The following is a 15401-nucleotide window of genomic DNA, read 5'->3' on the forward strand; positions in this document are numbered from 1 at the left end:
CATCAAACAAGAGAAAAAAACCCTCACAATGGACACCACTGGCTTTCTACTTCCCGGTGCTGAAGATCGCTCCATCAGAAAATCCAATCGTGATACAGATATCGATATTCAACATAAGAGTTTACAGAGTTGATGTAGATGGAGGAAGCGAATGTGATATCATCTATGAACACTGCTTCTTGCAACTCCCGAATGGAATAAAAGCTTGGTTAAGCCATCCACGAACCCCGTTAATAGGGTTCTCCAGAGAAAGGGTCAGCCCATTAGGGGAGATAGATCTGGATGTAACCATTGGTGAACCACCCCATGTCAGAATAGAAACACTAGATTTTATAGTTGTTAGGTCCACTTCCCCATACAATATACTACTTGGTCGACTCACAATGCGCCGACTTGAAATGATCGCCTCCACCATTCACTCTATGGTTAAACACCTGACACCTACGGGAGTAGGGACCGTCTACTCAGAATTCGGCCAAGCAAAGGTACACAAGGTTAACAAGGCACTGGAAGTTCCAAAGGTCCCGGAGGACCTTACGAAGGTGTCAGATCATTTGGACAAGGTTATTATCAACCCAAGATATCCAGATCAGCCCATATCAATAGGGAAGCAACTTCCCGAAGGTCTAAAGAAGAAATTGCTCAAGCTACTCCAACAAAATCTGGACGTGTTCGCTTAGGAATACTCAGATATGACAGGAATACCTTGGATAATCGAGATCGAGGGAGAGAAGTTTGTGACAGAGCATAGGCTTAATGAAAGGAGGGATGCAACCCCCTTTCACCAAAGGAAACGAAGTTTGGCCGCCGAAAGAGACGAAGCAGCCAATAAGGAAGTAGAAGAGCTTGCTAAAGCTGAAATCGTTCGAAAGTCTACATACCCAATCTGGGTCGCGAATCCAGTCATGGTTAGAAAAAGTGATAGAGGGTGGAGGATGTGCGTGGACTTCACGAACATCAATAAAGCCTGCCCAAAAAGTTTTACCCGTTACCAGAGATCGATTGGAAAGTGGAATCACTAACAGAGTATAAGTTGAAGTGTTTTTTAGATGCTTATAAGGGATATCACCAAATTCAGATGGCTAAGGGGGATGAGGAGAAGACAACATTCTACACAAGTAAGGGAACATACTGTTATCAGAAAATGCCTTTCGGAGTGAAGAATGTCGGAGCCACGTACCAGCGGGTAGTGGATAAAGTCTTTAAAAATCAAATTGACAGAAACTTGGAAGCCTATGTTGACGACATGGTGATCAAGAGTAAAACAAAAGAAGACTTGCTAGAAGATATCCAGGAGACCTTCAACACTCTACGTTCTATCAACATGTAGTTAAAATTGAAGAAGTGTTCTTTCAGGGTTAAGGAAGGAAAATTCCAGGGGTACTATATTTCGGGCAAAGGAATCCAAGCTAATCCCTCGAAAGTAGATAAGCTCCGTCAATTACTGCCCCCGAAGACAATAAAAAATGTACAGAGCCTGAACGGGAAGCTTGCAGCCCTTAGTTGTTTCTCATCCAGAGTAGCAGATAAGCAACTCCCATTTTTCAAAACTCTTAAAGGATGCTTAGAAAAAAAAGATTCTGTCTGGACAAAGGAAGCGGACGAGGCCTTCAAGCAAATGAAAAAGTACATAGCACAGTTACCAATTCTTACCTCGCCTATCCCGGGAGAAACCCTCTTCATGTATTTAGCTGCATCATCCGAATGTGTGAGTGCGGTTCTTCTAGCAGAAAGGGAGCGGAAGCAAGTGCCAATCTACTTCGTCAATCGATTTTTACAAGGGTCTGAAGCTAACCATCCCGATCTGGAAAAATTGACCCTCGTCCTAGTGCATGCGACAAGAAGACTACGAAGGTATTTCCAAGCTCACCCAATTGCAGTGCTAATCGATAAACCCATAAGGCGAATATTGCTTAAACCGGAAAAATCTGGAAGAGTCGCTAAATGGGCAATAGAGCTAGGGGAACATGACATTGAGTTTCGGAAAAGAAATGCAGTTAGGGGGCAAGTACTAGCTGACTTTATAGCAGAAACACAAGGAGGCGATGAACCAGGAAAATATACCTCGTTAGATGTTATAGAAGACGAAGGATAGGGCGTTTGGAGGCTATACACCGACGGAGCATTGAGCTCCGATGGATCAGGAGCAGGGATTATTCTCGTTAGACCAGAAGAAAAAAAGTACACCTACGCCCCGAGGTTCGAATTCGACATGACAAACAACAAGGCAGAATACGAGGCTCTCCTAGCGGGACTCTAGTTGGCAAAAGAAATGAAAATCAAGCGAATTCATACCTTCGTTGACTTCCAGTTAGTAGCATGTCAAATCACTAGGGAATTTGAAGCTAAGCAAGAAACTGTTAAGAAATACTTGGCAAAGACTAAGGAGTTAATTGACTGCTTTATCAGCTTCAAGATGGAGCATGTTCATCGTAACCAAAACAAGAAAGCAGACGCATTAAGCAAGCTAGCAAGCCTCACCTTCGAGCACTTCGGCAAAAAGGTGCTCATTGAATTATTGAAGGAAAAATCAATAAATGAGAAGTTTATTGCTGATCTCGTGAAGGAGGAAGGGAAAAATTGGATGACACCAATATGTGAATACTTGATCAACGGGATACTACCAGAAGATCCTAACGAAGCCCGGAAGATTAGAGTTAAAGTACCTCAGTACAAAATCATAGAAGGGCAACTGTACAAAAAGTCCTTCGTGATGCCTCGGCTAAGATGCGTAGGCACGAATCAGGCTTCAGTCATTCTTGAAGAGATACACGAAGGGATATGTGGGGCACATTCTGGAGCACGATTCGTGGCGACCAAAGCTATGCGCTTCGGGTATTTTTGGCCAACCATGCACCAAGATGCCACAGCATATATCCAAAAATGTGAATTCTACCATATTCATTTGAATGTACCTAAAGCTCCGAAGCAAGATATGATCTCGGTAACCTCAGCCTGGCCCTTCGTACAATGGGCAGTCGACATAGTGGGACCACTACCACAAGCCCCCGGAAAGGTTAAGTTTTTGGTAGTAGTAGCTGATTACTTTACTAAATGGGTGGAAGCCATGCCCCTCGCTTCAATAAAGGGAAAAGCAATAGAAAAATTCGTTTAGGAACACATAGTGTGTAGATTCGGGATTCCACAAACTATTAGAAAGAACATTCCCGAAGTTTTGTGAAAGGCTAAAAATAAAGCAATATTTTACTTCCGTGTACCACCCATAGGCAAACGGGAAAGTTGAATCAATAAACAGAGAAATAGTCAAAGGAATGGAGAAAAGGCTAGGGAACAAACACACTGGTTGGGTAGACGAACTGCCATTTGTCTTATGGGCACAATGAACAACACCCAAAACAAATAACGATGAAACTCCTTTTAGCCTGCCTTCGGAACCGAAGCAGTCTTGCTAGCAGAGATCCAAGTATCAACTTGCCGAACATCTAAGACCGACACAAAAGAAAAAAAAAAGAAGACTTAAGGGTGAACTTGGACTTGTTGGAAGAACGAAGGGACATAGCTGCAATAAGAGAAGCCACCTACAAAAAACCGCTTGCAAAATACTATAACAAGCGCACCAATTCGACTTCATTCAAAGTTGGTGATTATGTCCTTCGCCTAAATAGTGCAAGCAAAGTTAAATACATGGGAAAGATGGGACCAACATGGGAAGGTCCGTACCAAATTCAAGTGGCCTTCGGAAATGGAGCATACAAGCTAAGAACATTGGATGGCGAACTAGTGGACCGCACATGGAACAACTCGAACCTCCGAAGATTTTATCAGTAATACTGAGTAGTTTTTTGTACCACAGTGTTAAGGCACATAATATGTAGATAGTTAGCACAAAGTGGCAACTATCTTTGTTAGAATAAATAAAGCAATTGCAAAACAGCGATGCATTTTTATGCGAATGGTTGCTCCCTTACGTATTTTCTTTTACTTCGATCGATTATTCAATAAATTACAAAGATGTGTTTTTCTGAAATTAAAATGCATGTTCAAGGGGACGCCCACATAGCGTAAAATTAGAAGCTTAAGGACATAGTCATAGGAAAACAATGTGCACCAAATAAAAAGACGTGGAACAACGAAGGGGACCCTTCGCAACCAAGCACATATCAAAAATAAGACATGGAATACCGAAGGTGGACCCTTCGGGACTGTGCACACTTCAAAAGAAGATAAAATCTCTAAAAAAAAACAACAAACACAACAACAAAAATAATTAATTATCACTACAACAAAATTTATTTTACAAGGAGCACATCGGAAACATTCTCCGAAGCAACCGCTATCTCTACCAAACGTTTTGTAGCCTCCGGGTCAGCAAGTGTGGTCTGATAAATGTGAGGAATAACTTTCTTTCTCTATCTATTCAACTTCTCTTCCAGAAGTTGGATCTTCGATTGAGCAGCTTGCAGCTTCTCATTTATCACCCCACACTTTCCGCACCCCATTAATTTAGATGTTATTCTCCAATAATCGCTTCTCCGAATCATCAAGTATTTTGGCTAAATTATCAAACACCCCCTCTGCCTCCTTCAACTTTTCTTGATAACGTTTTTTGGAGCATCCAAGGGCAACAAAGGGAATGGATTTCTCTACTTCATGAGATAAACGACGGATCTCATCACCGGCATATTGAACGTCGCTCTTCAAGCGAGCCTCCGTACGGTTCACTTCAACGATTTCCTGGCGAAGACGGGCCCATTCCGTCCTCACTTCACGATAAGATGCCTTATCAACCTCTGAGTCAGAATCAAAATCAATAAAAACAATTGGATGTCGGCTCTTTCTTGCAGACCTTTTTCGGGGACCTAGAAAGTATGTCGGTGCCGGAGTGATGCCGGGAGATACACCAGCACGAGAAGATGAGGGTTGACTGCCACCAACTTTCTTTTTCGCTTTAGCACACGCCATCAGAAGTTCAGTTATACAAGAAAGGATTTAAAGCGTTTTGATTAGAGGAAATGGACAGACACCGCTTTAATAAAGCCCACCTACTTTAATCCTAGAACTTGAACTTCAAAGTTATCCATTAAACAAAAGTCTTGTGCTATTCGCATGAATTATCTCTTGCAAACAATGTGCGAGAATGTTGCGATAGCGCCTTTCTTCAACTCTCCAAAAGTCCACTGCTGAACAAGGTGTATCCAAAAGTCTTCTCTGATCACCTCTTGACAAGTTGACAACCTGCATTGGATCATACATGCGTAGCAACATTTGTTCTTGTGATTCATCAACGAACATCTATGCTTTGCCTGACTTGATATCTATTTGCCAAAATGTCATCTCTGTCAGCATATCTTGATCCCATCTGATAGCGGGAACCTTCTTAACACATTTAATCCTTTTCTGGACAAACCGAAAGGTGCCATTTGGATTCTTAATCTTCTTCATAGGTGTTGGCTTAATCAACCTTTCTTCTGGCTTCAGACCTCTATCACTGAAATTTCTAATTCTTTCATCTCTGAATCTATTCCAGTAGAAATCTGCAAGTCCATTGCTCTGAAGATTAACGAACCATCTTCTTCCCAAATCTACCATGTCATAATCACTAAGAGAGTGGAAATGTCTTTGACTCATAGACATACACTGGCATCCCTCCTTTCTCTTGATAACAAATAAATCAATTCTTTGATCATAAAACCAACTTTGTATCACTGAGAAGTACTTGGGTGCATCCTTGTCTAAGACAAACTCCCAAAACATCGATGATACGTATCACATATTACTAAACCAGTATGTCCTCTATAACCTGGAATCAGTCTATTAACAATAAACTCATGATCTTGCTGCACCGGAGGTATATTAAATCTTCCAAGATCAACCTCTCGCGTAGCATCTATATTCCAGTATAGATCAAAAATATTATCATGTTCTTCATCAACTATATTTGCATATACAGCAAACCTTAAACTTGCAGCATTCTTAGGTTCATCTGGACTGTCTCTGATTGGATTAAGATTGAGATGTTCCACTTCAGCTATTGGTTCAACTTGAATGACTTCATCTTCATTAAAGACACGATCAAATTCATAAGGTATATCAAGCAACCTTTTTCTATCAGCTTCTGAAGTAATGAACTCTCCTTCTTCCATACCTTCATCATTGATACTTTCTAGATCTTCTTCAGCATCAAGATCGTCCAATGCACCTATCCTTTGAAGCTTATCTGAACTGGAATGTTCCTCATCATCATTATTTGGATCATCAAGATCTGCATTTGAAGCGGTCATCACAGCTTTGCCTTTATCTTGAGTCCTAGAAGTACTAGCACCAACTGTACCAGCAATCTCTTACTCTCTTTGTCTTGATGACTCCCCCTGAATATCTACAGTCTCTGTATCCATAGCATCACCACCAGCATCTTGACCTTGCCCCTGATTCTCTGGCTCACCATCTGTTTGTTGTTGATTTGGATCTTGAGCTCGATCTTGATCATCATGATCATGATCATCATCTCTAGTCTTTTTAGCAAGCTCATCATCCTTACAACTACTTTTATCTCCCCCTTGAGCCAAGAATTGGTCAAGTCTAGATCCAAGAGAATGAACAAGAGCTGTCATTATGTCCATCTTCTTCTTGATGCTTAGCAGCTTGGAGCTTTAGCTGATTCTCCAAAGCTGTAACCCTCAACTCTAACATCTTCTTCTCGGAAAATAAATGACTCAGCTGCACTTGAACAGGTACAGGTGGACGTGAAGTAGAATCAACATCAGATGCAGAGGCATGAGGTGGCATCGTAGCTTCAAAAGAGGGCATACGAGCACTGAAAGTTCCTGTGGGAGGCATCTGAGGTCTTTGCAGAGGAGCCAACAGACGTCCCATGATTGTAGAAACAGGAACTGTTGCCTGAATAGGAGCAGACGAAGGCCTAGGAGCAACAAGTGTCGGCTCTGGCTCTTGACGAACTGTAGACTCCGGAGCAATAGGAATCCTAACAGTTGTAGCCTCAGTAACAACTTGTGCGCGAGAACCAATTCCTCTAATGATAAACTTTAGTCTCGACCTCCTCTCCCCAATAACAACACCAGTAGCAGAAGTAGTAGACACAGAAACAGGAATCTCAGAGACAGAAGCTCTTAAAGAAGCAACCAATGGAGTATCACCAACATTAGGTGCATGAGACCTCTCCATGGCTTCATTATAAGCAGCAAACTCTCTATCAACTTCAGCCTGAGATCGCTGAGAAGTTAGAAGTCTCTCCACAGCGTCAACACCTTTTCCTTGTCTTCTTCTTCGCTTCGGCAATCTTTCTTCCTCTTCTTCATCTTCTGAATCCTCAACAACATTAACAACCAATTCAGAAGGACCAACATCAACACCAACTGGAGCAGAGGTAGAAGTAGAAACTCCAGTAATTGGTGGCACAAGATTTGTAGGATCATCAATATCCTCCATAAGAGCATCCATATGTGGATCATGCTCCAGATCTCCAGCATATAAAGGAACATCATTGAGTCCTTCAAACTGATCAGCTCGCTCTTCTTCAGGATTTTCTTGAGCCTGATCATCACCAGCAGCAGCAGCAGCAACGGGTTCTTCATCTTCCCAACCTTGTCAAGGAGCAACATAGTTAGGATTGATCAAATGTCCGAACAATGGTAGATTATCAACATCAACCGGAACATTTCTTCCCGACAAATGCTTCATGCTTTCAACAAAAGCCTTATGAGTAAGACGACCTAAATTGAATGTAGGACCGTCAAATGGCAATTCAGCTGCAAAGTGACGAATGATTATCATGACAAATCTTGGAAATAAGAAGAATTTCTTGTCAGTTGCATACGATCTCAATTACTTTTCAAAATTATCAAAGATGTACTGAGAAAAGCTATACGGCTTGTTCAGCACCAAAGCAACCATCTGAGAAGCATTATGGATGTTCATCTGATCATGACCCGTACTCCGGTGACTAATGGACCTCAACAAATAGTAAGCAAGAAGCTTCCATTTGCCTCGAAGATTCTTCCTAAAGTATGGGTGGGTAATGTCACCAGTATAACCCATACGACGTAGAGCACCATCGCAGAATTCCTCAGAAAACTCAATCGGACCTTGGTCCATGTCATCAACACCTAAGTGCAATATAGTCCTCAAGTCTCCAGCTGAGAACGATAAAGAACGTCCTCCAACAGTAGTGCGAATGTACGTATGATCACCCATCTACACTGCTCGGGCTGAATTCCAAAACTCCCGAATGAGACTTATCACCAACGGAGGGTTCTCGGTCAACGCAAAATGAATGCGACATTGTGCAAGAAACTGTAGAACACCTTGAAACTCTTGTGTGCACCCCGTCTAAGTAATGCTGAGGTCGAGTGCAGCATTGTGCTCTTTCACGAACACGCGAGCATTATCACCTTGTCCTGCCATACCTGCACAAAAACGACAAGAAAAACATAAATTAGAATAAACGAAAAACAAAAATTAGGGTTTTGGTCTTCTGCGTCGTGATGACGTCATCACGAGGAGGAACTCCTTCACCGTGACGTCAGCACAAGCCATTCATGAAACCCAGAACACGAAGATAAAAAACATCTCCATATGATGTTAAACTGATAAAAATCACTTTTAAGACATCATCGTGGAATAGTGAATAGTGACCGAATTACAAAATCTTTCAATTAATCTTGATTTTAGTCAATTTAATGTGAACTTTTGTTAGATTTAAAGTGTAACAACATCAATTAATCCAATTTTAAGTTCAATTTTTAGTCCATATCATCAAAAATTAAAGATCTAAATCTTGGTTCGTCCGAGTTACTGTTCACGCGAGGTAAATTCGAAAATCGGGCATTATAACGGCTTAAATCTTATGAGTTTCAAAGTTAAAACATCAATCCATTATCCTAGATTATGAAACTACCAACAAATCTGGATAATAATCAAGAAAAAAGGATGAAATCGATCGAAAGAAGTGCGAATGAATAGTAGCACGAAGGAGACGAAGTTCGTGTGATTTACTTATGGTTAATTTTCGATTACTGGTAATTAATGAATAGTAATAACCCATATTTATATTCGAATCCACATGGGTCGGGCCGAACACTCAGTTCGTGGGCTTCGTGATGACGTCAGCGTGAGGCATGCTGACGTCCACTACTACAAAAATGACATTTTCCGACGCCCAAAATCCGTCGAAAATCCGTCGGCAAAGGCCTTTACCGACGGATTTCCGACGGATTTTGGGCGTCGGAAAAACAGGTGTGGGAAACCCATTTCCGTCGAAAATTTTTGTCGGGAAAAAAAACTCCCGACGGAAATATCCGTCAGGAATCTGTCGAAATAATTTTCTAGAATATAAGGTAGTCCGTCGGGAAAAAATAAAAAAAGCAACAGATTACCGACGGAAATGTTTGTAGGAATCACTTAGCTTTTGTGACATATTAGTGACAGAAATATAGTGACAGATTTTCCGACGGACATCATAGCCACAGATTTCTGACGGATTCCAAAAAAAATTTAAAAAAAAAACTATTTGTTTGTATTTTTTATTTTTCATTCCAAAACACTGGACATATAATTTTCATTTGATTTATTCCCACCATAATATATATATACAAAAAATAAACAAAGCTTCTGATAGAGCAAAACAAGCATGAAACCAAAAATATTGAATACAAAAGCAGATGCTTTATTAATCTGACAAGCAAGCCTTGAAATGGCAAAACAATGTACATAGAAAAGAAGCCAACGAAAACAATAACGTTGAAAGTAAAATCTAAACAAAAAGGTTCGGTCTTCTAAACAAACTTCTAACAAATCAAGATTAAAGGACCTCTTCAATTTAGTTTGAATTACTTCCAATAGCTTCTTCATACCAATTTCTTTAATCTGTTTTTCAAAAAACAAAGCAAAGTTTTAAGAAACTAGTTTAATTTAAATTACCTACATATAAAATTATTAATAGGAGTAATATATACAACATATGTACCAACATCACGAATGACTATTCTTCATAAAGCTCTTCAACGTAGAACATGTCACCTTGTAAATCGAACAGCTGAAAAGCTTCACACCACTTCTGCGATCCAATCGACGGATAGTTGGCTTGGTGATGCCTTGGATGTTCTCAAAGAGGACTTTGTGATCTTGTTTTTCTCATACCTTTTATTTTTTTTATTTTATTAAAAAAAAGGATAGATAAGAATGAATTGTGTGTGTGGTATTGAATTTGAGGGTGGATTCGGTGGTATTCAGATAAGAATGAAGTATGTTTTTGATTTTATTGATTGGGTGAAAATTTGTGTTTTTGTGAGAGATTGTATTTGACCATTGGATGACTATAGGTATATGTGGGGTTAAGAAATTAGAGCCGTAAGATTGTGATCCGGGGGGGTGATGGGAGATTTTTGATTGGTTGGAGTTGAGTTTTATATTACTAGGATAGGAATAGTAGTATTTTGTTGGTTTTTTAAGTGCTTAAAATTTTTAACAGCTTTGTATAATTTTACAAATTATGTTAAAACCAAAAACAAAAATGGAAATAAAATTAAAATTAAGTTTAACAAAAATCTAATAGGCCGATCATACAATGTATGTCAAATATAATGATACCTAGCTACCATTATTTTTATATTAATATTTGATAAATATCTTCAATTTAGTGTAACAACTAATTTTCATAATTTGTTTAATTACTATTTTGTAAAGTATACATTTTAATTTTTTTATTTTTTAATATGTTCAACGGTAGTTTACTATTACGATATGAATGGTAGTAATTTCTTTATATAACTAAGAGAGGATAGGTAAATGCTTATGTGGCTATATTTTTATACTAGATGGGTATCCGCGTGATGCGGCGGTAATGGCGATAACAACGAAGGTGTGGCTACGGCGGTAGTGGTGGCCGGATGTGCGGCGATGTGCGGCATTGAATGTGGTTGTCGCGAGGTGGTGAATGTAAATTATTTGATCTAAGAGGGGTTAATATGGTTTTTAAGGGTTAGAGGATATATGTTGTAATTTATTTTATTAAGAGTATTATAAGTAAACAAGTGAAGATGTTTAAATTAGTGAATAAAGAAGATGGATAATATGGTCATTTCAAGATCTTAATTACTTAAAGAAGTGAGAGTAGTTTACTTTATAGAGTAGTATAGATTGACAACTTAACATTTTTCCTATGTGTAAAATTGTAATTAAATCTATCTCTTTTAATAGCTTTTTATTTTTTTTCTTATATATATAATAAAAAAATGTTTCACGCTACTTTTTCTATATAAATATTTGTTAACTTGATTATATCTTATCTTTTCTTTATAACCAAATCTTTAACAAATTATTTAATTTTTTAATTTATATTATCAAACATATTACTCATACGAACATAGTAATACTAATAATAATAATAACTATAGCTAATATAAATATATTAATCAAATGTTATCTTTACGTTTACTGATAATCTCACACATTTGTTTCGTGAAAATAATTATAAGGTGATAAAATTACAACTTTTTTACAAACCAAACATTTTGAATTTTATGAGAATGTATATATTTTTACTCTTTTGTCTTAACAAACTATTATTAAATTTATTTGTGACCTGTGCATCACTCGAGTTTAATCTAGTAGGGTTTATATGTGAAATTTAGTTATCCAATACATAAAATTTACATTAGTTTTTAACAATCAAAATCACACATATCAAATAGTATTATTTTCTTATTCAAGTGAAGTTTTATATAACCTAAGACTTAATCACACAAAGCATCGAATCAATCTGTACATTATACGGGTATTAAGATTATTTATATAAATATAAAAATTAAAATCAAAGTTAAATATGAAAGTAAGTTACAATTCTATTTTATTTTTTTTCTAAAAGAAAATTCTAAAAACTAAAAGTTTCTTAAGAAAACCATTTACGTTAGATCAAGTGATCACCTATTTGTAACATCTCATATAGGGGGAAGGTTTTTCTTCAAAAGGTTTCAGTTTCGAGTCTTCCCATGACATCTATCTCAAAAGGGTACCCCTTAAGGGTAGATTAAAATTTGAAAAGAATAAAATATAAAGTTTATAATTTTTTTTTATATCAAATAAATGTGATACTTGTATGTGATATTGTTTTTTTTTATATACTTGTTTTTTCATACTATGTTTTCCATACTAAATATGATATTGTTTTTAACTTAAAAGTCTCTCTTATTTGTCAAAAGCTTCGTTTATTGTATTTATCTGGTAACTGGCCTAATGGGCACAATATGTATGAATGTATGTCTCTCTTAGTTATCAAAAGCTTCGTTTATTGTATTCATCAAGTAATTGGGCCTAATAGGCCCAATATATATGTATGTTAAAATGTATGTCTCTCTTAACTATCAAAAGCTTCATTTATAGTGTTCGTATAGCAATTGGGCCTATTAGGCCCAATTTGTATGTACATATGAATGTATGTCGCTCTTATCTATCAAAAGTTTCGTTTATTGTGTTCGTATAGTAATTTGGGCCTAATGAGCCCAATATGTATGTAGTTGTGTATACATGTATGTATGGATGTATGTCTTCAAAAGCTTCGTTTATAGCGTTCATATAGTAATTCAACATAATTTGATTCATCAAAAACGATATGAATTACTTGCTTAGCTTTCAAAAACTTCATCTATAGTGTTCATTTAATAATTGAGCTTAATTATATATACACACATCTATACTTATCGATGAATGATTATAGGCCCAAACAATGACTTCAAAACAAAGGAGGTTTAAGGCCCAAATAGGCGAACTATTTGGATACGTGTCCCGTTAGGCCCAAAGATATGATAGGAAAACATATTGGGCCCATTACTCCTAATAATGAGACGAACACTATAAACGAATCTTATGAAAGTTAAGAGAGACATACATACATACATACATACATACATACACACACACACACATAACACATGAGACAACAAACAATGTTTAAGGCCCTGTTGTTCATTCGAGTGTCACACAAACACACACGACTAGACAAATGAAAAAAAACATTTTTTAACTACGCAATTCGATTTTTGGCCACACAAAATTTGCCTTAATATACCTCCCAATTCGTAATATGTATAGTCGTAAACAAACTGACAGTTCATGAGCCGTTCGGCAAGAAGTTCGTTCATGTTTATTTGTTTAGTTAAATGAAAGAGCATGAACACAAAAAACTGACAATGAATATTTCCGACGGGTAAAATAATAAAATTGAAAGATGAATATTTCCGACGAATAAAATAATAAAATTTAAATTTTTACAGAATATTTCAGGCGGAATTCCGACAACTTTCAACTTCCTTCGAAATTTTCCGTCAGATTTCCGACAGATTAAAAGAGAAATTTTAAAATTTTTATAGAATGAATATTTCCGACGGATTTCTGACAGACTTTTAACTTCCGTCGGAAATCAGTCGGAAGTTTCCGACGAATTTCCGACATATTTAAAAAGATTTTAAAATTTTTATAGAATGAATATTTCCGACGGATTCCGACAAACTTTTAACTTCCGTCGGAAATCAGCCTGAAGTTTCCGACGGATTTCCGACAGATTAAAAAAGATATATTAAAACTTTTACACGATGAATATTTTCGACGGATTTCCGACAGGTTTGAAACTTCCGTCAGAAATCTGTCGGAAGTTTTCGACAACTTTCCGACGGATTTAAGATGTCGTCAGAAATATGTCGGAAAGCTGTCAGAAATTTAAAACTATTAAACCTAAATGATGATCGGTCGCTAGTCCGTCGGTAATCCGTCGTAAAATTCCGACAGATTTGTTTTGTCGGAAAAATCCGTCGGTATTCTTCAGTTTTGTAGTAGTGGTCAGCACGAAGGACCTCGAATTTTTCAGATTTTTATTCACACAGGCTTCATTCCTTAGCCAAATTTCGTGAATTTTCCAGAATTCTAAACAAGGAAAAATTAAGAAAATTCTAGAAACATAAACCTGTAGATACTCGTTACTAAAAACTTGTATCTACTCGAATATGCAATCATAAATCATCCGTACTAACTTGTCATCACAATAATATATCAAATAAATCTTACATTATTATCTTGACATAAAATCGATCATTTCTTCATTGATGTTTAACTCAACAAATGCAAACTTACATTAAAACATATTTTATGTATAATGCATTACAATATATCAAAATATCAAATCAACAACCTATCATATTACATCTTAGGTTGTGATCTTGATAATACAATGGTAACCTATCACACTAAGTCGTAGGTTAATAAATACAAGGCAATTCATCCTTGTAGCACAGTTCTTGTAATTTCTGAGCATCTTTTATTGTCCGTCGCAATGCAATTCTAAAAGCAAGCGAAAACAATTTTGCCTTAAATCACAATCTGAAATTTTGATGCCAATTTCATATAAAATGAGTTTATTATCTATAACCTGCACACTTAACAAACTTCATCAATGCACCAAAAACAATAGAATATCATAAATATGCAAAACAACCAAAATCTTAACCTAGCAATCATTACAAGATCTAAGGCAAGTCCAATCTTTGTCAAGCATACTTATCAACCAAAAACAATTGAAATTTCAAAAATTTACTTGAAACACATTCAAAAATGTTTTGACTTTTCAATTTTCAAAATCATTTCATTTTCTACATTAAACAACTTATGTATTAATTAGAAAATCCATCTTTTAAATATATATACCGTAAGCAACAAGACTTATATAATTCACTAAGAATTATAACTGTTAATGCTTATCAAATCTCTCGTGCAATAAGAACTAGTTTGACACACAAACTGACACTTATTACAAAAATAAAAATAAAAACGAAAACAAAACAAAATAAAAATAAAAATAAAAAAAAATAAAAAACTAAACTACTTTATTTATTTACAAGAAATCTTAAGTTTCTGCAGATTAGATCAAATTAGCATTTACATAAGTCTGCAAGTGAGAAATAATTCTCTTATTATTAGTTATGAACAGTGATCCAACCATGATTACCGGTATATTTGTCTTCTTAAACACTCGGTACTTCCAGTTTCCTTTGAGTTATGACACTTTCGACATACCCTAGCCAAGGACAGTCACCATGTAACCCGAGTAGCCTAATATGCCATTGAATAGTTTGCGAACTTATATGATCCACATTTAGATATACTTCCTTAATTGATACAAGCACTAAGATAACAAATATTCAATATATATTCAAAAACATCCTTAAACAAATCATGAGACACTTTTTAGATAACAGAATTTAATTACTTTGTGATTTAACTTATTTGCTTTTGCATTTTATTATTTATATGGAACCCGTGATTTTCTATGAGACCCATGTAGCGAACTTTCTGACAACCTATCCCAAGTTAGAAGCTTTAGGTAGGCTAGGTATACAAAGACACCCCGATGACATACTTGTCCGAATCTCAAAGAC

The sequence above is a fragment of the Erigeron canadensis genome, chromosome 5 (assembly GCF_010389155.1).
Source record: "Erigeron canadensis isolate Cc75 chromosome 5, C_canadensis_v1, whole genome shotgun sequence".
Lineage (NCBI taxonomy): Eukaryota > Viridiplantae > Streptophyta > Magnoliopsida > Asterales > Asteraceae > Erigeron > Erigeron canadensis.